The 26,488-nt window shown below is 38.6% G+C and overlaps 2 pseudogenes; both read left to right on the top strand.

Moving 5' to 3' along the window:
- The first annotated feature begins 4,570 nt into the window (after positions 1–4,570).
- LOC145060154 (L-type lectin-domain containing receptor kinase IX.1 pseudogene) lies at positions 4,571–12,882 on the top strand (annotated as a pseudogene).
- Positions 12,883–15,082: 2,200 nt separating this feature from the next.
- LOC145058520 (L-type lectin-domain containing receptor kinase IX.1 pseudogene) lies at positions 15,083–17,204 on the top strand (annotated as a pseudogene).
- The last annotated feature ends 9,284 nt before the right edge of the window (positions 17,205–26,488 follow it).

Raw genomic sequence — 26,488 nt, 5'->3', positions numbered from 1 at the left:
GGAAGCGTAAATAGTGAATTTATGATAGAGCGAGTTTTAGCTTTAGCGATCTAAACAAAAGTCATAGAATACGGTAAACCGAGAGCGTCCATAAAAAGTACGCCCAAATCTGACTTTGTATGAGGAACTTATGATTTTTCGAAGTTTCGGCTCAGCAGTGTACAACCTGAAATTCGAATATTAGATCGAGCGGTTTTTAGCCCACACAACCTAAATGGAAATCGAAGATCTCATTAATTGTAGCGTAAGGATAAAAAGAGAGAAAAAAACGGACGTCGGATGAAGAAGTTATGAGAATTTAACGGACCAGTCCTGTCCCGGCCTGTTAATAATGTAACTTTTAAAATAAAGTCAAAATTAGCCAACATAGTCTAAACGAAAGTTGTAGAGTATGTTCCCGCCTTCACGTGGATATAAAGAACGTCGAAAACGGAGCTTGTACACGAAAGTTACGAATTTTTAAAGATTGCATTCGAAATTGCGAAGTCTGGAGCGAAATCGATGACGTGGCCGGATCCTAGCCGTCGCTTGCTGATCATGCTTCGCCTTCGGATGCTGACACATGTACTTCAGACGCCCAACATAGCCCAGAAGCGCCTCGTGTACGAGGTACGCTCCGTGTGCGAGAAGGGAGCGTTGCGCGTACTCGTTCTACTTTGTTTGAGGAGTGGCCACGATGCACCACCAGCGAAGCGACGTGTGTTCCGAGGCTACGCCTTGCGTAGCTGCTGAATGCCAAACGTTCCGAGAGGGCTCATGGGCTATAAAAGGGGGCGAGGGTTTCCAGATTTTTCACACCAAATCTCATTCTCTCTCTAGTTTCTTTCTTTCTCTAGCTCCCCAAACCACCCCTAATCCCTAGGAAAAATCCCTAGCATATAAAGGAAGCCCCGAGGCTCCCAGAGTCCCGAGAAAAAAGGTCTTTCGGTTTCGGAAACGCTGCTCTGAGCAAAGCCCAAGTTTCTTTAAAACCCGCTGTAAGTGAGCTACGCTTACACAATTTTTAATATAGCTTTCAAATAATTATAGTAATGTTATTAGGTCCTTAAAATAATTATTTGGGCTATTATTATGAGTTATATAGAGTGTTGTTTAACGCTTATATCATAATAATAATAATAGCTAGACTATTAATTAGTCACGGTTAATGTTAGACTAAACCCCAGTGGTATTGATACTAGGTTTTGTCGAGAGATTTTTTTTTGAGATAACGAAGTGCTGTCCGAGTACCGAGTCACAACCTAATCAGGTGAGTGCATAGTCACTTTCAGCTTACACATAGATATGAAGTATTTTATATAAATTACGTGTTATGTGTGCATATTATCTAAATACTTGCTGTCTATGCTGGATGAACGTTTTTATACATGTTTTAAATGACTAAAACTGTATATGTATTTTATATCTACGAAAATGTTGGTGTAAGACATGGGTAGATGTAATTGATGATGTGTGATAAAATGGTGAGAGGCCTTGATGTTGATGTTGTTGATTCTGTCATCTAGCGGAGTATAGATGACGACCACGGACTCTTCTAGACAGTCCAGTGGAACACTAGCAGGCTCGCAACCTGTAGGTGTTTGTGAACGATGTGTTCACCGGTGTACTCCATCCCCATCATGGTTGCCTTTAGGACATTTATTGCTGAGGAACCCCCTTAGCAGTAGTGTCCATCCTGATGATGATCCTTAGGCTAGGTCCCTTATGATAGGTGTTTAGGGACGTAAAGTGAGGATAACGGGAACTGTAATCGGGTTATTGTTGATTGATGAAATTAATAAACTTATTTATTGTGGGTTGAAAACCCTATGAAATACATTTCTACGGAAATGCTTTGATAAATCTTTATCATATTTTATTTTAATTTATTTTGGGAACAAATTCCACAACACTTTTATGAAAAAATACTACTCTGATTTTCAAATAAGCATAAACAAAATTGGTCTTTTCTGGCCGTGAAAATGGGGATGTCTCTCTCTCTCTCTCTCTCTCTATATATATATATATATATATATATATATATATATATATATACACACACACACACACACACACACACACACTAGCCGTTTACCTACGCCAAGCGACGAGTGCGAATAGTTATTTCAAAAATTCATTTCTAACGACAAATAGTTTCTTTCAGAATTAGTTTCTAAAGGCAATTAAATTGTTTGCCCAAATAGTTAAATATTTTACATTGTTGACTATATTTCATCAAATTTAAATATTTAGTTAATACATTATTTTTTGATTCAGAACATGCTTAGCTTTTATAGTTATTAACTTAATTTCTATAAATTAACGATGAAACAAAATAGAAAAGTGTTACCATTAAGATACCTCCCTCCTTTCACACACCACCACTCAACCAGAACTTACATGAAATACTACCTGATAGTTAAATATTAGGATAAATGTATGAACTTAGTAACTTATATATCCTACAAAAATATATACCATCTATATTTGAAAAAAGAGATAAGATAAGAATTTTGCTATCAAACCCATCCATTTCGAAAAGAGTAATTTCAAAATTATCATGCAACTACTTCATCACCTCAACTTTTCACTTCATTTAAAATATAACCCAGCTTAATGTTGCTCAAAAAATGAATATTTGAAAAAAAAATACATAAGTTAACAAATAAGAAAGACAAATAGAAGTTAACAATAAGATAAAATGAAAAAAAAAATTAACTCAATATGTTACTTTTCTCTTGCGAATGTTGTCAAAGGCAAAAGAAAGAAATCATTTTGACTTTTTCTTCTCCATAGATCCTAAACATTAAAAAATCTAAACACTTATGTTACACCTGCAAATATAAGATCAATAAAATTCTATTAAATTTATAATAATAATCAAGAAGAGACAATGAGATATAACACTTGTTTCTAATATAATCCATGGATCATTATAGGCTACAAACAACATGATTTTTCTTTCATTCAATGAGTTTGCAAGAAACATCAATTTAGTTTCTATAATCGGTTTTTCAGTATAAATGTGCTTTTTCGGTCTCATATATGAAAGTAAGTTAGCTCTTAATGTTACACATTAAAAGTAGGATTCTATAATAAAAAAGAAATGAAAATATGATGTTATTTCTTGCAATTAGCCCCAAATAAATTATAAAGACCTGGTACAACATGCGTTTATCTATTTCCAAAAATGTTAGAAATTGCAAATATGTCACCAAAACAGTAATTTACCTCGATGTCTTGTCACTGACCCATGAGCTGCTTCATGTCACATCAGAAAGCCTATTAGATATCATCACCAAACATACAAAATTGACAATAAAAAATGTAAGAAATATGAATGTAGTTATATTTTTGTGACATCTTATCTTCATTTTTATCCAAAAGAGAAGTGAAAATGTAAGTTAGATTCCAAAAATTGACTGAACCAAAGGACTAAGTTAGACTTGATCTTTCTTCCTGGATTTGGAGTATGCAAAGCTAGCAGCCAACTTGTTTACTTAATTCGAAGAGCATTTGAATCATGAAGACCCATGGTGAGAAATCCAAAATAGGGGATGCAATGAGAGGGGTAAAATAGTCAAACAGGGGAGGAAATCCAATAGGCAAGAATATATAGTTTCCAAGTTATCCTCAATTTTGTTGATTATACCTAAACATTCTCTACCACGCCCTATATGCAACAAACACATTATTTTTGAGTGATATCATCCAATTACAGTGGTATTTAGGTCCAATTTTTCATCAGCTACATGAGTATGATTACAAAATTTAGGTTGTTGCTATAACTAATCCTCAATGCAGCAAAACAGTAAACAAATTCGCTGATGCAACTGCACCCAAATGACATGGGTATTTTGGTCTAATTTTGTAACAGTTTTGGATATGTTTTGTGATCAGTTTTCATAAAAAATATCACATTAAAAAAAACATATTTCATAAAACCAAGTACATCATGTGAATCTTATAACACCAATAATCACATATTAAAAAACAAAAAAAAAATGTGCACCTTATAACACCAAATACATCATGTAAATCCTAATCTTTTAATCAAGACAAATCGAACCTGAGATACCAATAATCAAGCCTGGGAAATCATAAAACCCTATTTCAAGAGTTATGAAGTAAAAAACGCAAAAAAAACCAACAACACCGTTTGTATAACATGTATAGGTGTTCATAAGTCCTAATTAGAAAAAATAAGAACATGATTAAAACCATGGTGTTTACCAAGCCCAAATCTGCTAGAAAAGAGGTAACATGAGTGTGATATGTTTAACTGCTACATAGACAACTCCAACTAATAAAAATTGACCTAGTGGTATCTTTTCCACTTTCATCTCCTGGACAAAGAGCTTCACATAGAAGAAAAATCAATAAAGCTCAAAAGACACTATAAAAACAAAAATTGCATAGTAGGGATAAGACGGTGCCTCAATTTGGCTGATTTCACCTTTTTGAAGTCGGGTTTCCTCTTTTTAACCATTTTTGGTTCCCTACAAAAAAAAGACGAACAATATGAGATGAGTGACTGAGACAGGGAAAGAAATAAAGGTCGTCGGTTTCTAGATCTAGGGTTTTAGTAGCAATGGCTTATTGGTTATGTGCTGGTGGAAGGTTATATGGTTCTCCGATGATGCTGAAAGCGGTGAATGGTGGTAACAGTGCCAGTCAGCAGGCTGGGTCTAGCGTTTTCAATAGGATTTCTAGCCCGTGAAACAGAGAGACCGATGGCGAACAAAGGAGAAGTGGTAGTGGGGATCTTGAGATCTATGATGGCGGTGAAGGTGAAGATTCGGTTACATCCATCATTCTGATATCCAATCAAGTATATTGCACACAAATTGAAACCTGCAAATGGAGAAGAAAACATAAATAAGAAAGCATAAGTAGAAGATCACAGCCAATTGTAGTGACTGATTTGAAGGTGGTGAAAGTGGTGGTAGCGGGAGCATTCGATCTAGGTTTTATGGATGTAAAGAAAAGGTACAGAATGTGTTACCTGCTCGATTTGATGATTTGTTGAGTTGGGAAAGAGAAGCTAATGGTCAAACATCCACAATAATAGTGATGAAGGGTGGCCTCCGACAAAGGTAAGCGATGTTGTGATGGTGGTGACCGGTGAATGGGGGTGGTAGTGGCAAATGGGTTTTTTGTTAGGGCTTCTACTTTTTAGTGAGAGAAGGAGGATAATGGTGAGTGAGTAATCCGAAAATGGAGGTTATTGGTTTCTAGTGTGCACATGCGATTTCTGACCTAACTGAGAGAGGAGATGCTAATATAAAGGGCAGTTGGTGTTGACCGATTCATGTGGAATACGAATTCAAAGGCCCGTCTGAATTTTTCTTTTATTCGATTGCATAAGATTTTGATGTATAAAATTATTGTACATATTGCATAAATCTTTGTACCTCTTAAAATTCAGCATTTAGAGCTAAATGCTTATTAAGGTATAAAGATATATATATATATATATATATATATATATATATATATATATATTAACTATTAATACTATAATAGTATAGGGGTTGAATTTTAACTTTTAAAATTCTAAGGGTTTAACTTGGAATTAAAGTATCCATGAGGGGAAACTTTACAAATTCCAAAACTTGAGGGAAACTTTTTAACAATTCAAAAAACTACTCAATTCCATAACTTATAAGTTTAAAGTAGTTTTAATGAAAAACTCTTCAAGTTCCATAACTTGAGGACAAGTTATGGAAGACTTTAAAACATTTAAAAAGAGAGACTCTTCATTTTCATAACTTATGGAAATCTTATGAGTTTTAATAATAATAAATGTGACTTTTCATATAACTTGAGGACAAGTTACAAAAACACAGATTATGAACAACATTTAGATCAATTTGGATTCACAACATATTATCACATAAGTTTTCTACTAATCAACTAATAAAAACAAGATAATTCAAATCAAACAATTTTCACGAAATTAGCCTAACCATTAAACTAATACAAAACATGAATCTATTGACAATTATCTATGTAATTGGATTAGCATGAACATTACTACATCAAAAACAGGTTTACAAGTTCGAAGATATGATGTCTAGGGGACCAACTCATCGAGTGCATGAACCAACTCGTCGAGTGTATGAACCAACTCGACGAGTTGGATGATTTTATTCATGGACTCGATGAGTCCATCAGTGGACTCAGCGAGTCCACTATCCAGCAGACAATCGATTTTTTAGCATTTTTCAGCAATTTGCATCAAGTATAATTGAAAACAAGCCTAGTCTCTGATACCACTAATGAGTTTTGAGCATTCTAACACTCCTATGGTGTACATGCAACCCTACAAACCTTGGATCTATGTTTTCTCTATTATACATGCAAATAATCAATATTCCAAGGTTTCATGCTAACTAGCATAATATGAAGCAACTATACTACAAGAATCTAGTAGAATGACATACCTTTTGATGGAGGTTGAAGTCTTTAACCTTTAAGATCCTAGTGCCCCAGTGTTGCACATCAAATGGTGCACACAACACCAAGAACCGTTGAAATAACTTGAGAATAAGGATACTTGCACTAAATTGGTTTTTCCCTATTGTGTACACACACTAGTGCCCATTTCATGAACTAGGGACCTCTTTATATAGTGTGGAGGATTAGGGTTACATTTATGTAAACCCTAATACCCACGACCTTTCATTTCCATAGGATCCATGTTTAACACTCCATGGACTATCCATGAAAGTTTAGCCCAACCTAAATGAACTTGGCCTATCGTATATATATAAGAGTCTATACTTAATTAGTTCCTTTTGATCACTAAATTAATTCTAAATTAATTCTTCATCAATACTAATTAAATAATGTGATTTCATATTAATATACTAGAAGTTATAATATATTAATATAAATCATAAGTATCATTTTTCTCATTTTGTCTATCCAATTGTTCCGATGCCATGCAACCCAAATTGACCATGCCAAATCGGGTCAAGTACATATCAATTATAGTTATGGACTTAGACACTAATCCAATAGAAAATACATAAGACAAAGACATGATGAAGATTTCGATTAAATTTGTCATTTGGTTGCGACAAACCCCAAAGTTTTTGACAGGATTAGTCGTCGTGGTTGATGTCCAAATTTGATACGGATGCCGACAACAACAAGGGTTTGTATCATCAAATATCTTATGTGTCTTTAAAACATGTGAGATTGAGTTGGAGATCATTAATTTCGATGAAGAAGATCAATCAGATGAGAAGAAGAAGTCATTCCTTCATGAAGAAGCCCTAAATCAATTTATAATGGATGAATATATCAATTAATGACTTGTCACTAATTATTATGACATGTCATAATTGTTAGGTGAAGTCATCCTTAAACCTATAAGAGCCGGTTACTAATGGGTAATATTTGAACAAAGCATATAGTTTGTTGGTGTTTTTTGTATAAAATCCTTACTTTGATGGTGTTTTTTGAAAAGTCCAAACTTGGATGGTGCTTTTGAACGATTTTGAAACATAGTTACCCTTTTTGAGTCATTTCATCTTGTTTTTTTTCTTTTAATTATTTTTTTTACCATAATTGTCAGTTACTATAAGGTGAAATTTGAACAAACTATGTAGTTCATTGGTGTTTTTGTTACAAAGGCTTTACTTTGATGGTATTTTTTGAACAAACCAAACTTAAATTGTGCGTTTTTGAACGATTTTGAAATAGTTACCTTTCTAAGTCATTTTGCCACCATAGATCGGTTGATATTTGATAAAGGAAGATAAAGTTGTGTAAGAGTTCACTTAATCTTGATGATACTTGTATAATGTTGGCTTACTGCTCGGTTACCAAGCAATTTTCCAGAAGAAACAAAGTTATGTAGAGAACCTGCAGGATCAAGATCAAAACATCAGTTCATCATAGTACAATCACACACCCAGCAATATAAAGACAAATTTACCTTAATTATCTTTTCATGTTGCAGCAAATCTCCAATAACCCCAAAATCTTGATCAAATTTCAGTTGCAACTAAGATTTCAAGATTTTTCTTTTATTATTTAATAGAATCAGAACCTCCATTCAACTAACTGGTTGTGCTTCATAAATTGGATATTTATATAACTATTTCCATCATCATTGCAAAATATCTATAAAAACATAATTTAGCACTGAATGTAACAAAAAATCAATCAAAATCATACACAAAAAATAAAACATAGTTAGTTTTTACCATAATTTTTTTACTTGACTCGTTAGAGATTAACTGATCCACATATAATTAATAGCAGCAAGGTAAGTTGCAAACAAGTCCACATTTATGAAAACTATGGATTATGTTGGTTTGTGAAAATACCCATTCAGGTTTGCAATGCATTCCATATGTATAAATAATACACCATTATATTATATTACAATGAGGACCCTATACTATCATTATATACCAAACCTACACTATACATAAATAGAATAAATAGTTTACTAACACTCCCCCTCAGTTTGAGCGGGAGGTTCACAAATGCTTAAGCTGTTACGAAAATATGTAAATAACTGTGTAGGAAGTCCCTTTGTACATATATCAGCAAACTGGTGTGTAGATGGAAAATGCAAAACGTGAACCTGACCAATGGCAACACTGTAACAACCCATTATTTGAAGTCAATATAAGTCAAACTTTTTCAATAAAAGTCTAAACCTTAACCAAGTATAAGTGAATTCACAACATAACTTGATGCAATAAAACTTTGAAAGCCTAGAGTGCATGCTTATTTAACTTATATATAAGTATATATTGAAAACCATATTGAAGTAGGCTAATCTAAGTCTAATACTTAAATGAAATCGTGGTATTACTTAACACATATATGGTTTTCGGTTTAGGGGATCTAATACCAAACCAAAACCGAAAACCTTTCATCAGAATAAGCCATGGCTGAAAACCCTACATTGTGAAACATGTAGTCCAAAATCTCATTTTGAATCACCTTAGGACCGAAAACAAGGAGTTCTTGGTCATATAAGACCGAAATCACATTGTTAGAGGCCCATTAAGGCCGAAAACCCCTTATATATATATATATATATATATATATATATATATATATATATATATATATATATATATATATTCGAAAACATAATTCATTTCTCAACTTTTAGGCCGCAAACACCTTCAATTTGATCTCAACTGTCATCCGAAACCTTCATATCTTCATAAGATATTGCACAGATCTTCATCCAATCTTCAAATCTTAAACCGAAATCATCATTCCATCTTCAAATCTTCATAAGTTCCTTCATATCTTCAAGTTTTTCCTCAAGAACACCTTCAAATAATTCCTAAGGCTTTTTGTAAGTATTTCTTACATAATTTAGTGTTGTCTAGTACTTTAAATTATATTTAGATTATTATTTAAATTAATATTTATTTAATTAAAATACAATATCATGTGTAATTATTATTAGGATATGACTATTCACACGAGTCCTAATCTAAGGATCACTGCTACCACTTCGTATCCAAACAAGAACGCACGTTCGAGGTGAGTTCATACCCCTACTTTTTCACTATTTTTCCATGTTATTAGGGGGGGGGGGGGATACAAGTAAAACACAAGGAATCTTCTGTTAGCCTTAAACGACTTCAAGCGTTTCAAAACATTTTAAACTAGTTCAAGCTATTGTAAATTATTCCAACTGTTTCCAACTATTAGTTTACCATAACACACACACACACACACACACACACATATATATATATATATATATATATATATATATATATATATATATATATATATATATAAACTAGAAACGACCCATGGAGGGTAATTTGGGTATTTCTTTTATCGTTATCTAAAGTATATTGTACTAATAACCAAAAAAGTGAAAGTACAATGCAATAAATGGGTAGATTTCCAGTGTATAATGCATGAGGTTTCAGTAATTCTATCTACAATAAAAAAATATGCAACATAGCGATAACAACAAACACCCTCAATTATCAAGAAGTATGAAGTTAAATGGCATGTAGTCTATTTGAAATACAATTTACAATAACGTCTTAAATAACGGACACAAAGAATAAGACCAAACATGTTGACACTTTAACTATAGCGAAAGTGTCCGTACGTACAACTAACAGAAAGAAAACCAAACCGGAAAACACACGTTTTCCACAGTTGCTTGCAAGTGTTGGAGTTCACCATCTTTGGATAACATAAAATTATTATTCATTCTGATAGTTCATGTTAATAATTTCTTTACCTGTTATTTAATTAATATATATATATATATATATATATATATATATATATATATATATATATATCAACTACTGAAAACAATTTTAATAAATATTGAATAACAAGAATGAAATCGTGATCGAGTGTTACAAACATTATAACATAGGGTATTATTGTAATTTAGCTTTTTTTTTGTCACCTTATGAATTTTTGGTATGAAATACACATATGTTGTTCCTGTATGTCCGTTTAAAAAAAACAAAATAATATCAAACATTAGGTTTAACTAATACCTAGATTACAAAATAAAAGACATTAAAAGTTACCGGAGCAATATTAAAGGTATTTTAGCCCTAATCGATGAAAAAAACTCATCTTGACAACTAAGGTATTGTAGCCCTAATCGATGAAAAAAAACTCATCTTGACAACTAATTCAGGGAAAAGAGAAGGGCTGGAATTATCATTGCACCCAATGGCATACATGTCACATTTGGGCTTTTTAGTCGACATTACTTGCAAAAGAAGAGTTGATCAGGATCAATTAACAAAAAAAATATGATTAAAAAATTGAACTTTATTATACTTTTATGCAAGTATAAACTACTTATTTAGTTGTTCACTCTTGTAGTGCTTTACATGGTACTAAATTCAAGTACACTCTTGTTTTGAAAATTCTTGATTTTTTGCTATTAACACATTCAGTCCAATGTTCAATAGGTTGAGTTGTTGTTATTTTATCTTTAAGTTGTAGTTGTTTCTAGTTAAGTGGTGAATTCCTTTAAGGAAAAATACACAACAATTAATTATATGCCGGTTAACATTAGTGTGTAAATGACAAATTGAGTTTAAATTTATAATGCTAGAATTAGTAACGTTTTGTCTTACTTTGATAGTTTTATGCCATTGGATTCAAAGGCATTAAATTTTTTTTTTATCTATTTTTATTCAAGGGATTTTATACTTTCATTTGGTCCAGTACATGTTTCAAATCGAGTATCCTATAAGTAAACCATCCAAAAATCATTTTTTTTTTCATAATTCCTTCATTCACATAAGAGAAGCTATATTTATTGTACATATATGGGAAAACAAATATGGGAAGCTCTCGAATTTCACAACTCACTTCACTTTCATCACTGAGACACAACCTCGGATAACCCCTGGCCATGGATTGTCGTTCTTTCTTGCTCCAGTTGGCTTCCAAATCCCACCCAACTCAGGTGCTAGTTACTTAGGACTAATCAACTCAAGTTACACTAATTCGTACCAAACAAAATAGTATTCGTTGAGTTTGATTCATTCTCAAACAACTGGGATCCCGGATTTCCACACGTGGGTGTAGACAAGAACCGGCTTAAATCATCTATTTACACTCCATGGAATGCTAGTTTGCACAGCGGGGATCTTGTAGATGCTTGGGTCTCTTACAATGCTGAAACTCAGATGCTGAACCTGTCTTGGCGATAAGAGGCTGATAATACTTCTGGAGAGAATACGAGCAGTGGCAATAACGATCCCACTTAGTGTTCTACTTGTAGGAGGTATTGTAATCTTTTGGAGAAAAAAGAATCATCTTCAAAGGTTACAAGAGACTGTCGCTTTGACATCCATAAACGATGATCTTGAAAGAGGAACAATACCTAGGAGGTTTTCTTATCAGAATCTCACTTTAGCTACCAACAACTTCTCTGATGATCAGAAGTTAGGCGAAGGAAGATTCGGGTGTGTCTATAAAGGCTATTTATCCCGTGATGGCATGGCAATAGTAGTCAAGAAGATTTCACAGGGTTCAAAACAAGGAAAGAAAGAGTACATAACCGAAGTGAAGATCATCAACAGTTTAAGGCATCAAAATGTGGTTTAACTCATCGGTTGGTGCCATGACCAAACACAATTCTTGCTCGTCTATGATTTTCTGCCAAACGGAAGCCTTGACTATCATCTATTCAACAAAAGAAGTCCACTTGAATGGACTGTGAGATACAAGATCGCTACAAGTTTAGCTTCTGCGTTACTCTATCTCCATGAAGAGTGTGAACAATGTGTGGTGCATCGGGATATCAAAGCAAGCAACATCATGCTTGATTTAGGATTCAATGTGAAGCTTGGAGACTTAGGATTGGCTCGGATCATGGACCATGAATTGGGTATACAAACAACTGGTTTAGCTGGAACTCTCGGTTACATGTCTCCTGAATACATAACAACAGGGAAGGCCAGTAAAGAGTCGGATGTGTATAGCTTTGGGGTGGTTGCATTAGAGATTGCTTGTGGGAGAAAGGTGAATGATAGAGCTGAGGAAAATTCTGATCTTGGATTGGTGCAATGGGTTTGGGAGTTACTTGGAAAGGGTCAGCTGCTTTCAGGTGTGGATCAGATGCTGAGAATGGAATTTGTTGTGAAAGAAGTTGAATGTTTGATGATGGTGGGGCTATGGTGTGCACATCCTGATCGGAATGTGAGGCCTTCCATCAGGCAAGCAATTCAGGTGCTCAAGTTTGAGTCTGCACTACCAAATCTTCCGGTGAAGATGCCGGTGGCCATGTACTATGCAGCACCGGATGCCTCTCTAGTTGAACCGGTATGGGTGACCGGTTTCTGGTTCAACAAACATGGGAGCAAATCAGATATAAGTTGTAGGCCTGTAGGGCAAGCCGTACTTATGATGTAGGGTTGGGAGCAAGCCACATACATGTTGTGGGCCTGAAGGGCAGGCCATACTCATACTTGGGCTCAGGGGTAATCCAGTCTGTTAGCTGTGGACCTAATATATGTTGTTATATGTTTGTGTGTTGGTACATTGGGGGAACATATTAAGTTTTGGCTTACAGTTTCAGTTAATGCGTGATCGTGCACATCTTTCTTTTTTTATTATATTGGGTCTTGGGAAAACTTTGATTTTGAATACTATTTTTGAAACAATGGATTTGTAAACACTTTAAGGATGAAATGGGTTGTTTTTGAAAATTTTAAATTTCTATAATTTTTGGGGTGTTACAATACTATACACATTGGTGTGATAATTTCTTTTAGTGGGAGCTTTGTTGCTGTTTTATGTTTTATTTAAGAAATAATTAATTTTTTCTATACAGGGATTCGGTTAATTCCATCATTAGTTACACTTATTTGAAGTTTGATCTCACTTGAAGCTAACGAGGAACTCATAGGAAATCTCTTTTGATTTCAAAATACACACTCATGTTTAATTATAATCTATGTCATTTAATTATACATGTATATGTGACCATTGATGAGTTTAATTATGTAAATTGTAACGAAGACCGCTTTGATCCTATATTATTATGATCAATTGACGAGATTTTTTAAGGGTACCAATACTGTATCATATTCATTAAAGCGCTTGTGTGTGTGTGTGTGTATATATATATATATATATATATATATATATATATATATATATATATATATATACTCTTGGTCTAGTGGAAGATTGTTAGATCATTATTGGACCACTTCCACAATATGTATATGTTATTATTAAATCCGATTATTTTGATAAGAATATAAATTGTTGATGGACCGATATATAGGATATTCGATTAGTTTTGTGGGTTGAGTTCGCGGTATGATTTAAGATCCTCAATATCCCTTTCATCTGTCACATTAGGTTATATCTCCATCTATATATACATGTCATGAGGAGCATATAAAGATACACGAAGATACACTAAGAAATTCGTATGGGTTATTTGTGGTGGATTTTAGAGAGCTTTTGAGATCGACTAGAAAAATCATTCCACTCTTCGGATACAAAAATCACAAAGCATGTATATAATCGTCCTTTCAAGTTTTCTTTTGACAGATTCGAAAATCAAGATGTATAGTTATGTTTCCGTGTTTTATGTTTTGGTTATCAAAATAGCCAACACTCTGTGGATAAATCTTTGGTCATTTTATAATCGTTATACTTAAAAAATTCCATCAAAAAATAAATTTGTGGGAAAAGTTTACTCACAACCATTCTAAACGTAAACAACTTCAAAACCAATCAATCAATATCGGATCCACTTTGGGGCCAGCGAGGCCGTTTTGAGTTACCAAATTGACTAATTAGGTCTCTCTTTTTTGAGCTCAATTACATGTAACATGTAATAAAATTCAACCAATAACTTAGAATAATTCATACATATAATATAGTTTATCAACTTCAGTAAATAACTAATTAAGATAGTAAGTAACCAAATTACAAAAAATCCAGAAAATCATGGAAAGAATCAAAACAAACCTTGTTTCATTAGGAGACTATATATATTTAACTCTATAAGAAAACAAAAAACCTAATCAAATTTACAACTCTTTTAACTCAAGCTTTGAGTTTTAGAAAACAATAAACTCTGAAAACGTATTCCGGCCACTGTAAATATGATACAGAGCAAACTTTAAAGGCTAATAAGTTTTACTTTACTAATACAAAAAAAAATATTTTACATATATATTTTATTAATTTATTGGAAACACAGGAGTACATATATGTCGTTGTATTTTGAGTGTGAAATAACTAATGAATAATTTTTTACTATTTAACACAAGAGTTCTTTGAATATATTTATTAGTCCAACTAGAATAGTTCTTTGAATCTTTGAATATATTTATTAATCCAACTAAACTAAGGTTTTCCTTAAACTTCAACGAAAAATATAAAGATTGTTGATCAGGTTACCATTAGGGCGGCTAGAAACTTCGTTGTTCATTCTCTAATCTTCAAGAGTCTTTGAGTCACCATAAAAAAATCGGTATTAGTTGAAACTTGCAGATCAAGATGTTAACAGTGAACCCACCATTATGTGTAGCTAGCAATATTTTATGCATTGGATAATGCTATTTAGCCACATATTCAGGTGCCATTTCCACATACATTATTCCCTACGCTTTTGCTTAATCATGAGTCCCTCTTCCTCGACTTCCTTATCTCCACTACATCAAATTTCTTTTATCATCTTCATCGTGTGTTCTTCCTTGTTCTTCTTCGCCATGTCTGAATCAGTGAACTTCGAGTTCCCTGATTTTGTCGCCGACCAAACTAATATAGTGTATTCAGGTGATGCCAAACCTTCAGCTGGTGGAGCCATCGAGTTTAACAGAGTCAATGAAAGCGTCTATCGTGTTTCCCATGCCACGTATGCAGATGCAGTACACATATGGGACAGCAAATCTGGGAAGCTCTCGAATTTCACAACTCACTTCACTTTCATCATCGAGACACAACCTGGGATAACCCCTGGCCATGGATTGTCGTTCTTTCTTGCTCCAGTTGGCTTCCAAATCCCACCCAACTCAGGTGCTGGTTACTTAGGCCTGTTCAACTCAAGTTACACTAACTCGTACCAAAACCAAATAGTATTCGTTGAGTTTGATTCATTCTCAAACATCTGGGATCCGGGATTTCCACACGTGGGTATAAACAAGAACTGGCTTACATCAGCTAATTACACTGCTTGGAATGCTAGTTTGCACAGCGGGGATCCTGCTGATGCTTGGGTCTCTTACAATGCTGAAACTCAGCTGCTGAACCTGTCTTGGCGATATGGGGCTGATAACACTTCTGGAGAGAATACGAGTCTTTCATATCAAGTTAACTTGAAGGAAGTTCTTCCGGAGTGGGTAACAATTGGATTCTCGGCTGCCACTGGTAATGCAATCGAGAGACATATCCTTCGATACTGGAAGTTCAATTCAAGTTTGAATATCGATGATGAAAATGAAGATAGGTCAAAGAAGATGAAACTAGCAGTGGGAATAACGATCCCACTCAGTGTTTTACTTGTAGGAGGTATAGTAATCTTTTGGAGAAAAAAGAATCATCTTCAAAGGTCACAAGAGACTGTTGCTTTGACATCCATGAACGATGATCTTGAACGAGGAACAGGACCTAGAAGGTTTTCTTATCAGGATCTCATTTTAGCTACCAACAACTTCTCTGATGATCAGAAGTTAGGCGAAGGAGGATTCGGGTGTGTCTATAAAGGCTATTTATCCCGTGATGGCATCGCAATAGCAGTCAAGAAGATTTCACAGGGTTCAAAACAGGGAAAGAAAGAGTACATAACCGAAGTGAAGATCATCAGCAGTTTAAGGCACAGAAACTTGGTTCAACTCATCGGTTGGTGCCATGACCAAACACAATTCTTGCTCGTCTACGAGTTTCTGCCAAACGGAAGCCTTGACTCTCATCTATTCAACAAAAGAAGTCCACTTGAATGGACTGTGAGATACAAGATCGCTACAGGTTTAGCTTCTGCGTTACTCTATCTCCATGAAGAGTGTGAACAATGTGTGGTGCATCGGGATATCAAAGCAAGCAACATCATGCTTGATTTAGGATTCAATGTGAAGCTCGGAGACTTCGGATTGGCTAGGATCATGGACCATGAATTCGGTATACAAACAACTGGCTTAGCTGGAACTCTCGGTTACATTGCTCCTGAGTACGTGTCAACAGGGAAGGCCAGTAAAGAGTCGGATGTGTATAGCTTTGGGGTGGTTGCATTAGAGATTGCTTGTGGGCGAAAGGTGAATGATAGAGTTGACCAAAATTCTGATCTTGGATTGGTGCAGTGGGTTTGGGATTTACTTGGAAAGGGTCAGCTGCTTTCAGGTGTGGATCAGATGATGAGAACGGAATTTGTTGTGAAAGAAGTTGAATGTTTGATGATGGTGGGGCTATGGTGTGCACATCCTGATCGGAATGTGAGGCCTTCCATCAGGCAAGCAATTCAGGTGCTCAAGTTTGAGTCTGCACTACCAAATCTTCCGGTGAAGATGCCGGTGGCCATGTACTATGCAGCACCGGTTGCATCTGTAGTTAGTTTTAGTGGCGGCACGATGACCAACAATAGCATGGATCTGGTACGATGAACCAAAATATATGTACAAAACCGAAATCGAAACATTCTATATACTGTAGTAGGTTCTTATTATGGTGTGCTTTTTATATGTTGCTTGCTATATTAATTAAATCACAGAAGTTTAATAGGTTGATAGATGGTATTTTTCATACCACTCTACCATCTTTTTTTTTTTTTAAAGAATCTATTGAAATCTACAAAATATTTATAGAACAAAATTTATGACATATTTAATAATTAAAAGTTTAAAATGTTTATGTTTTCTCGTTGAAGTGATCAATAACAATCGAACACAAATATATAATACAAAACTATTTTTTAGAGCGATAGATTTTTTAGGTTAGGTGGAGGCCAAAAACCACACCTTTAAAACACATATGTACTAATAAAACAATGAATCACACTAAAAAATCGACCAAAGTGCAAATTTGGTCCTTGTGGTTACCAAAAAAAGTGGATGGAGTCCAAAATATTTTTAACTTGTACCGTTGGTACAAAATCAAAAACTTTTTGTGGTTTTGGTCGTTGAAAAAGTTGAAAAGACTATTTTACCCTTTCAATTCCTTTTTTCCATTTTTTATTCATTTTAATTCTTTTTAGTTTGAAATTTAATAATAATAATAAATTAGACTGTAACGACCCAAAAATTTTTGTTTTAATATTACTAAAAATCGCGACATCAACTATTAGATAATAAAACCATAAATCGTATGTCTCAAAATGTCATAATAAATGTATCAACTCAAAACTGAAGTTAATATCATATCAAAATATCTAAATAAAACTCCCAGGAATAAACTGCAACTGTGGTGTGTGTCATGCCATCAATTCGAGCTCTTCCCCTTGCTTGCGGAAGTACCTGAAACCAAAACTAAAACTGTAAGCACAAAGCTTAGTGAACTCCCCCAAACTACCACATACCATACAATAACATATAAAGCACATATTGGGTCTTGCCCACTGCATCGGACCGAAATCCGGACTAACTGGGGCCTTGCCCCCTACATCGGACCGAAGTCCGGAAACTGCATCGGACCGAAGTCCAGACTAACTAGGGCCTTGCCCCCTGTACCGGACCGAAGTCCGACTAACTGAATTGTAGCGAAGTCCGGACTAATTGGGGCCTTGCCCCCTGCTTCGGACCGGAGTCCGGCTAACTGCATCGGACCGAAGTCCGGACTAACTGGGGCCTTGCCCCCTGCATCGGACCGAAGTCCGACTAACTGCATCGGACCGAAGTCCGGACTAACTGGGGCCTTGCCCCTACTTTGGACCGGAGTCCGGCTAACTGCATCGGACCGAAGTCCGAACTAACTAAGGCCTTGCCCCCTGCATCAGACCGAAGTCCGGCTAACTGCATCGGACTGAAGTCCGGACTAATTGGCTGAACATGGCATAGCATAATCATAACTACTAGCATAAACAGATATAATGTATACTGCATCGGACCGAAGTCCGAACTAACTAGGGCCTTGCCCCCTGTACCGGACCGAAGTCCGACTAATTGAATTGTAGCGAAGTCCAGACTAATTGGGGCCTTGCCCCCTGCTTCGGACTGGAGTCCGGCTAACTGCATCGGACCGAAGTCCGGACTAACTGGGGCCTTGCCCCCTGCATCGGACCGAAGTCCGGACTATCTGGGGCCTTGCCCCCTACTTCGGACCGGAGTCTGACTAACTGCATCGGACCGAAGTCCGGACTAACTAAGGCCTTGCCCCCTGCATCGGACCGAAGTCCGGCTCACTGCATCGGACTGAAGTCCGGACTAACTGGCTGAACATGGCATAGCATAATCATAACTACTAGCATAAACATATATATTGTATAGTGCATCGGACCGAAGTCCAGAACACATAACACAAAAAGATGCTTGAATCACAAAGACATCAAGCACACTGAACTTTTGCATCGGACCGAAGTCCGAAAACTACTGCTAACTAGACGGATCGGCATTGTGGCCGCAGACCCGTTCCTACTGTAAGGAAAACTCAGTTAAACTGCTGAACTCGGCCAATAACCCTCCGGCTGCAAACCGACAACTCTCCGAAATGCTGCTCCTCTAGCTCCCTGAGCAACCAATACCAATAACAACACTTAGACTAAACTGTCCTCCCGGGGTCAACTAAGTCAACTTTGGTCAAAGCCCTGGTCAAAGTCAACCTTCTTGATCGACTCTACTCGTCGAGTCAACCCGTCGACTCGTCAAGTTCTTATACTCAGAAAACTCCCGTAACACGACTCAACTCGCCGAGTTGCCGTAGGACTCGTCGAGTTGAACGATCTCAAAATTCCGTCTTGACCAACTCAATGAGTCGCCAACCGACTCACAGATCCGAAGCTTAACCAAAATAGGTTGGGGTTCTGCGACCTCCCTTGCCGATTCCAATAACAGACTCGCCGAGTTCAAGGCAATCTTCAACAAGCTCGTCGAGTTGTTCTTCCAACTCGTCGAATTCATGCCCATCTTCATATGACTCACCGAGTCCACACAAGGAACTCGCTGAGTCTCTTTAATCCTTCATCCATACAGAGGCTTTTTGAGCCATGCAGGGGCTCCAATCTATAGATCCACTCTTCTAGGGCACAACCCCCACGTAAAGTTGCAAACTTTATGTGAAACCAAGGAGTTAAAGGTCCAAATCACTCTAGGGATAGGGCTTAAGACAAAGGGGCTTTACCAACAACTCTTTGACTGATGCTTCATGACATTCTAGACCAACACAAGTCTAGATCTGAAGTAGCAACCTCAGATCTAAACTCCAAACACAAAATAGATCTCAAACATACCAAAATGGCCCCAAATCTCATTCATGAATAGATCTAGATGCAAAAGAGGGAAGGTAACAGCTTATTACGTCCAAAGATGTGCCCAAACTGAAGTAGATTCTGGATCTACACCACTCTCTTGATGCAATCCCTTTTGATCTTCAAGTTTCTTCCACTAGAAACAACTTCCAAAGCTTCAATCTCCCTCCAAAGGCCTCACACACACGAGCTTAGGGTTTTCTGGTTCTCAAGGGCAATAAGGAGGCTGAGAGAAGGACATAAGTCATTTAAATAGGGTGCAACCCACGAGATTAGGATTTTTCTCATTCAGCACCAACTCATCGAGTCCAGCTTCCGACTCGGCGAGTTGGTCACTTAATTCGCGACCCAAAACCCGCTCCAAATCGGCGAGTAAGTAGACCTACTCGTCGATTCCCTTCTTCAGTTTACACTTTAAGCCCTTAACTCAAACTTCTAAAATTTGGGATGTTAGAACTCTCCCCCACTTAAATTAGGCTTCGCCCTCGAAGCCTACTGTAGTATACGCTTTCGAACTGACAACTTGCACTGCATACTCCGAATTCCCAAATAAACCAGGTCCTAGCAAACCCTACCACTGCACCCCTTTTTAAAATAACTTCTTCTCGCGTGGCATCCTTGCCAAAACTCGATGCCGACCACCGGCCTCAAAGTCAGCACATAACAACCAAGTATCACCTGATCATACTGTCCCCTTCCTGACATGTAACACCCAGAATCAGAAAGACCAAGAAAAGCAAAGAAAGGGCTCTAATTCAATAGTCAATTCGTCGAGTCCAAGGAGGAACTCGATGAGTCAGAGCGGGATCCGGGGTATAAAGTAAGTGATCGACTCGGCGAGTCGGCTAGTGAACTCGGCGAGTCTGGTCTGGGCGAGAAAAACCCTAATCCCAGAGGTTGTGCCCTATATAAAGCACATTATAACCCACCCTGAGCCTCTTTAATCCCCTTTTTAGTTCCAGAAACCCTAGAATCGAGTGAGCCTTCATTATATGAGAGAATAGAGCCTTGGAGGAGAGAATCTTGGAGAGGGGCTTGAAGATCAAGGGCTTTGCTGCAAAGGAGTGGTGTAGATCCGGGATTTACTTCAGTTGCAGCTTTCATTTGAGGTAATAGTCTGTTGCTTGGGCTTATGTGCATCTAGATCTATCTTATGTTTGAGTTTTGGGCATTTTGAGTATGGATGAGATCTATTTCGAGTTTGGAGTAGATCTGAGGTTGCTACCTCAGATCTAGATTGGTAATAATCCAGAAAGTCATAAATTTTAGGATAATAAGTTGTTGGTGAAGCCCATTTGTTACAAACCCTAGCCCTAGAGTGTTCTAAGCCTATAACTCCTTGGTTACACGTAAAGTTTGCCACTTTACGTGGGGGTTAGGCTCTAGAGGAATGGATCTATGGATTTGAGCCCCTGCATGGCTCGAAAAGCCACTGTATGGATTAAGAACTGAAGAGACTCGGCGAGTCACATGGGTGTACTTGACGAGTTGTATGAACATGAGCATGAACTCGGCGAGTTGGAAGAACAACTCGGCGAGTCTTTTGAAGATTGCCTAGGACGCGGCGAGTGTATTCTTGGACTCGACGAGTCAGATTGCAGAACCCCCAACCTCTTCCTGTTAAGACGCCGATCAATGAGTCGAGTGGTGACTCAGTGAGTTGGTCAGGACAGGACTCGGAGATCGGTAGACTCGGCGAGTCGAGTCGCGAATGAACGGATTCTGAGCGTATGAACTCGGCGAGTCAGTAGGCACACTCGGCGAGTAGGGTTGACCTGGAAGGTTGTCTTTGACCAGGACTTTGACTTTGACCATAGTTGACTTAGTTTGACTTCTAGAGTTCAGTTTGAAACTAAGTTTTATATTGATATTAGTAGCTTGAGAAGCTAGTGGGGTAGCGGTTCAGAGAGTTGTCGGTCAGCAGCCAGAGGTTTATCAGCAAAGTTCAGCAATGCGAGGTGAGTCTCCTCACTGTTTGTATGGGTCTACGGCCACAATGCCGGCCCATGTACTTTTGTATGATAGGAAGACCCAGGGGTTAGCCCTAGGCATTATGCATGAAAGACCCGGAGGTGGCTTCTGGTACACAGTATGTTATAATATATGATAGGAAGACCTGGGGGTTAGCCCTTGGCAATATATAAGGAAGACTAGGAGGTGGCTCCTGGCGCACTGTATGCTATTGTGTATGGAAGACCAGGAGGTGGCTCCTGGCACACTATATGCAGAGTAGCCTAGTAGAGTAGTATGTATAGTTGTCTTTGTGATACTTGCATGAAAGACCGGGGGTGGCCCTTGGCACTTGTTTGTAAGACCCAGGGAGTCGCCCCAGGCTTGACCAGGAAGACCACGTGCGGCCCGTGGCATAACAACAAGACTATGTTTGGCACATAGCACCTTGGCAAGACTATGTTTGACACATAGCACCTGACTTGATTATGGATATGTTGGTTATGTATGGCGCTTGGCTATATATGGCATGTATGGATCAGTTGGTTGTATGGTATGTGGTATCTGGGGAACTCACTAAGCTTCGTGCTTATGGTTTTTAGTTTTGGTTTCAGGTATTTTGTTTTCAAGGAAAGGAGTCGGCTCGATCGCAGCGCATCACACTATGTTTCCGCACATGAGATCTTTGGGATTACACTCTGATATGGTTTTATGATAATATGTTTTGATTACCGACACTTGGTTTGTCACGAGATATTATAATGAATGTTTTTATACTGATGGTTTTATGTAATAACTTATTTAAAAATGAAAATTTTGGCCTTGAATTTTGGGATGTTACAAGTTGGTATCAGAGTCTTGGTTTGAGGGATTCAGACATACCCTTAGGTGTGTCTGAACTCAAACTAAGGGCTTGGTATGAAAGTTTTCAAGAGGAAAACCATTTTATAAATTAGTTTGAAAAGAATCTGAAAGGAGAAAAGGACTTTGAGATGAACAAAGTGTGTGATGCGTGCAATCAGCTGAGCTCAAGTAAGTTTACCGCAGGATACCCATACAAGTTATTATTATGTTATCAATTTCAGTAGAACAACATGCTAGAATAGGACTAAGGATCTAGGAATGATGCCTTATATGCCTGCTTTATGTGCTTCAGCTTATGAGGATTGCATGCTAGTATTGAGTAGACAGTAATAGGATAGCCTGTTTAGGTTATACCTGATTATATGAGCTTAGCATCGCATGCTAGTACAGATTCTTGTTGTGTGGATAAAATTGTTTGATTATGTTCTGGTTAGATTTCCCTTTTGTATGAATGCTACATGCTTTGTGCTTTGTGGGACTCTGGGTGATGAGAGTTAGCTATTAGGTGAAAACGCCAAGTCATATGTGATCAGGGTGGAATAATCTTAGAGTGTTGGATTTGGTCCTATTGTGCAGCTCTCGTCTGAGTTTAACCGTTGTAGGGACGAGTCTATTACTCGAAGGATTATCTGAGCCTCATCACATGTGATGGTATTCAGGTAATGGCTAATTGGCATTACAATGAGGCCTTCAGTAGCTGAGGACTGGTTGTGGGTTGGAGGTTACCCTAGGGCAAGCCTAGGGTGAGAGTAGTGCTGGGGAGCAACGTTAGTAGTAGTGAAAGGGACTTGGTGAAATTGAAGCAACCCTTGAGGAAAGTACGGATATATGTGGAAGGTAGTGTGGGCCCGTACTACTGGAAGCAGAGGATCCGTACTCGAGTCAAGGAGGGCCGAGATGGAACCAAAAATTTTGGATAGTGTGTGAGACCTCTCAGGGTATGTTTTGATCTGGACATTTATGTGTTTATTTCCAGTATGGTGACCAAGTGACATGGAGCAGGAGGTTTAGGATCTGGGTCAGGATTGGGATCGGGTGCAGGGTCCGAGCATGCGGATGAAGGGTTACGCAAGTTCATCGCGTCTGAGATTACGAGAGGCATCCTTGAGGCGACCCCGATCATTTTCGGGTCGATCAAGGAGGGGATCATTGAGCTGATGGAGGATCGCCTCCGAGCTTTCAGGAGTGATTTGGCGTCTGGCCAGGAGAGTACGCGAACACTGTCCTTCAAGGACTTCAGAGGGAGTGGTGCGCTGGATTTGCATGGGGTAAAGGACCCCATTGCTGCCAGGAGATGGATCGCATACATCGAGTCTGTGCAGCTGACAAGCTTCTGCCCGGAGGGGTCGAAGGTCCGCTTTGCGGTGGGATGTTTGATAGACAGAGCCATAGACTGGTGGGAGTCAGTTGGTGATTCCTTGGGAGCCACAGCCCTTGAGGCTCTGACCTGGCCCGACTTTTTGACCAGGTTTAAGGTGGAGTTTGCATCGGTGGTGGAGCTTCAGCAGTTGGCCAGAGAGTTCCTAGACATGAGACAAATGACATAATCGGTGGCGGAGATTACCGCCAAGTTTTGGGAGAGGGCCTTATTGGTGCCTCAATATGCAGGGGATGATGAGATGAAGAGGACCCGCTATCATGACATGTTGAGAGCGGATATTCGGGAGAATGTAAGCTTCTTGGCATGCCCGACCTTGGACTCTATGATTTCCGGGGTGCGGGAAAGGGGGATTGATTTGGAGCACATTGCGAAGAGGAAGTCGGATCAGATGTATACTTTAGAGGGTCCCGAGAAGAGACCCAAGACTTCAGATCAACGGATAACAGACCGATAGGGCTGTAGTCAGTGTAGCACGTGCGGGAAACGGCACGAGGGAGTTTATCGTTCCAGGGGTTCAAGCTGCTACAAGTGTGGCAGTGATGGTCACGTCAGCAGGGACTTCCCACAGGGGGCAAGCCCATTATGTTTTCACTGCAATCAGGTGGGTCACAAGAAGGCCGACTGTCCGACGGCAAAGGGAGGAGCAGGGAGTGCGTCTAACCCGACAACTTCGAGGATTGCGGATGGGTGAGAGGCTAGGGCTTTGTAGTGACAAATGAGGGAGATCTGGATTACAGCAGGGAATGTTGCAGGTATGTATCTATGGATTTTTGGATTCCCTGTGTATTAGGGTTGTTCTTACCCCGAACTCTGGTGATAGTATGTATAATTTGTCTCTCTGCTTGTATTTGGATTGTACTTTCAGAATTGTCTTATGCCAATTGCATACCAGGAACTATTAGTAGCTAGTGTAGGGTTCTCTCTCACTTCGGGTTCGAAATGTCCATGATTATCTCCATTATGACCAAAAGCGGTTCAGGAGCGTTGCGTGGAGGACGATGGGCAGGGTACATGGAGTAGCCCTCCACCATTATCAGGGTTTGGTGGCTCTGGTCTTGGTACTTAGGATAGCTTTGGGAAGCATCAGGGGAAGTGGTCTATCACTGAAGGAGTTGCTCTGAGCATTAGTTATTCGGACCATGAGGACATTAGTTGGAGCCCAGGGGATTATCAGTGCGGGATGCAGGAGGTGTTCATCTAGTATTCAGTAATCGTACGGTATTTGGAATGGGCTAGTGGTAGATCGCTAGCGACATCAAGGCGATAGTAGTTATCATGCCTATTGTGCAAGGGAGGAAGGAATTGAAATCTTCGGGTTTTTCACGTGCAGTAAAGACTTAGCCGAAGCTATGTGGGGGAGAAGCAATCATGTTATGGGAGCATCAGCAGTTTTGGAACCAGGATAAGTTTTGCTCTCCAATCGGGAAGGAAGACGGCCTAGATGGCTGTGTGAATTGAGGAAAGTGTGAACTGGAAGTTCGGAAAACCTGCCAATTGTGAGATCGCATTCTCAGGTTACAGGATAACCGATTGCAAAAGAATCGGTTAGGAGTTTCTGATAGGACATGCGTACAGCTCGGTGGTACTAGGTTGTGCTGATATGCTCGACTATGGTTTAGGCATAGCATCCACTGGAACCCAGTCGGTGTGGAAAGGTGTTATCAGACTACCGGATGTTCGTAGCATTCACCAGTAGTCAGATAGTATGAGGAGTGTGGTAAGACTGCGGTGTGGCTCGTAGCATTAGTTTAGTAAGACTGCGGTGTGGCCCGTAGCATTAGTTTAGTAAGAATGTGGTGTGGCCTGTAGCATTAGTTTAGTAAGACTGCAGTGTGGCCCGTAGCATTAGTTTAGTAACACTGCGGTGTGGCGCGTAGCATTAGTTTAGTAAGACTGCGGTGTGGCCCGTAGCACTAGTTTAGTGAGACTGCGGTGTGGCCCGTAGCAGTAGTATAGCAAGACTGTGGGGTGGCCCGTAGCTTTAGATGGCTAGCAGCGCTGAAGTGTTGCAAGACTATATGGGTGGCCTGTAGCATTCGCTAGTTGGCAGAGCGAGTATATTGAGACTACGGGGTGGCCCGTAGCATTCGTCGGTCCCTATTCTCTAGTGCAAATGTATCAGGTGTGTGATTCATTGGCAGGGTTTTTTTTTTCAGATAGTTAAGTTTAGGGTGGGGCAGCCGCCCGGATGTGAGTGGGCCACGTGATGAATGGGTTCGGAAGACGGTAGGTCATTGGAGGTCAGGAGTGGCGTAAGACTGCGAGTAACCCGTGGCTTTCATTAGTAGCTTGGTTCGCGGAGAGTGGGCGAGGGGCCCGTATCTCCAAGGTAGCATGGGGGAAACCGATATTCCGGGTAACGATAAATCAGTTGGGATCAGGGCGGCCTCGGTTCATCCGGTAGGCGGATG

The sequence above is a fragment of the Lactuca serriola genome, chromosome 6 (genome assembly GCF_051521515.1).
Source record: "Lactuca serriola cultivar US96UC23 chromosome 6, Lser_US96UC23_V15, whole genome shotgun sequence".
Lineage (NCBI taxonomy): Eukaryota > Viridiplantae > Streptophyta > Magnoliopsida > Asterales > Asteraceae > Lactuca > Lactuca serriola.
Note: the sequence above shows the minus strand (reverse complement) of the source record. Positions and strands in the feature narration are given on the sequence as shown.